The sequence below is a fragment of the Octopus sinensis genome, linkage group LG16, assembly GCF_006345805.1.
Source record: "Octopus sinensis linkage group LG16, ASM634580v1, whole genome shotgun sequence".
Lineage (NCBI taxonomy): Eukaryota > Metazoa > Mollusca > Cephalopoda > Octopoda > Octopodidae > Octopus > Octopus sinensis.
The window spans coordinates 9,492,213-9,493,705 of record NC_043012.1 but is presented as its reverse complement, the minus strand read 5'-3'; the positions used below and the strand labels follow the sequence as shown (position 1 = coordinate 9,493,705).

Here is a 1,493-nt window from a genome sequence, read left to right as displayed (position 1 = left end):
TTCGCAGCTAGTGATTACATGTATTATGTTCTTCGTGGCTTCGTTGTCTCGTTTCTTCAAGAGATATTTCGGGACCATTATTTTCTGATGGACTGTAAAAATTACAATTTGAGTTGTGACATGAAATAGTGGTCACGAATCGTATTAAGGTTATAATTCGTGTTAATATTATTATCGTTTTCAAGTTTACGGGGACCATAGTCATAATAACATACTTGTGGTAATCAGAGTGTTTCCCTTCCAGATCATTACAGAGATATTATAATTCTGCTATTACAGATTATTATCAGTAGTCATTCGAGGTGATTGATTGTAAGAAGTTCACTACAAACTCGTAAGATGTTATTTACGTCATTTTGAGCATTTGATTAATGTATTTAATTTTTCTGCTATTAAACTGATGACTTCTGAGTGCTACCATATAGCACTCAAAGTTTATATTCACTTTAAGCCTGCTCTCTTCTCTTTACTACTGAGATAGAGTATGTCTATGTCACTGTTTCTGTGGAAATTTGCAAATGATGTCAGAATTTTACAGGGTTTAATATCTGCGGAACGTATTTTCCCTTTTAAGCAGTCGAGTATCCTAGATGTCGGTATCATTAAGAGCGTGGCAAATGCATCTTGTGCTATTAGCTTGATGTAAGAGAAAATGTATAACATAACTTATTAAGTTTGGTGCAATATTTTTGTGTCACACAATCGAGGTTCACAGCATCTTTTAATCGTATATTTTAATCAAAACTTAGCTCCTTAAGATTCAGATTATTCTATCAAATATAAAGCTTACTTGCTGACATTATTTTGAATTAGTCAAGCATTATCTCATTGTATTGATACTTTAATGATGTGCTCATTTATTTTTTAGAATGACATTGTATGATAGGTGTGAGGAGAGGCCACATCTAGTTGGTCTGGAAGCCATCTACTCGCAATACCAGAGGGTGCACACTCTCCTACCCTGATGTAATCTCCAGGGATACAGGCATCCAGCAACAGGACCTCCGTAATGCCATGATGGACCGTGAAGTCTGGCGTAGCATGGTAAATTCCATTGTCTCGACCACGGTCGAACAATGATGATGATGGTCTGAACGTAAAACAGGTAGAATATTTGGCCAGATATGACCAGTTTAAATGGTAACGAGTTGAGCATTGGTAGCACATATTGTATAGTTAGAGACACCAATAATTTTGTGCTTTGGGCCTATTTCCCTCTCTACACCAATGGAAAATGCTGCGATTAAATCCAGCTTGTTTTCGATATTCTAAATATTTTATGCATAAACCTTTAGAACGTCAACGAAGAACCTAGGATAATGGATTATGTGTAGAACTAGACTTTCGGCTTCGAACATTCCCGTTGAAATATTTATTACACCAAAGACTTTTTTTTTACTTAAGTGTGTGAGGTGTGTATGTATATACATATGTACGTGCGAATGCATGTATGTAAGTATATTTGCAAGATATATACGTACATGTAATTGAAC

At 35.5% G+C, this 1,493-nt stretch overlaps 1 long non-coding RNA gene across 1 annotated transcript in view; it reads right to left on the bottom strand.

Moving 5' to 3' along the window:
- Positions 1 to 680: 680 nt before the first annotated feature.
- Positions 681 to 1,493, bottom strand: part of LOC118766494 — a 13,475-nt gene continuing 12,662 nt past the window's right edge. Inside the window, exon 3 of the long non-coding RNA XR_005002430.1 lies at positions 681 to 824. This is a non-coding gene — a long non-coding RNA (uncharacterized LOC118766494). The remainder of the gene's footprint in view (positions 825 to 1,493) is intronic.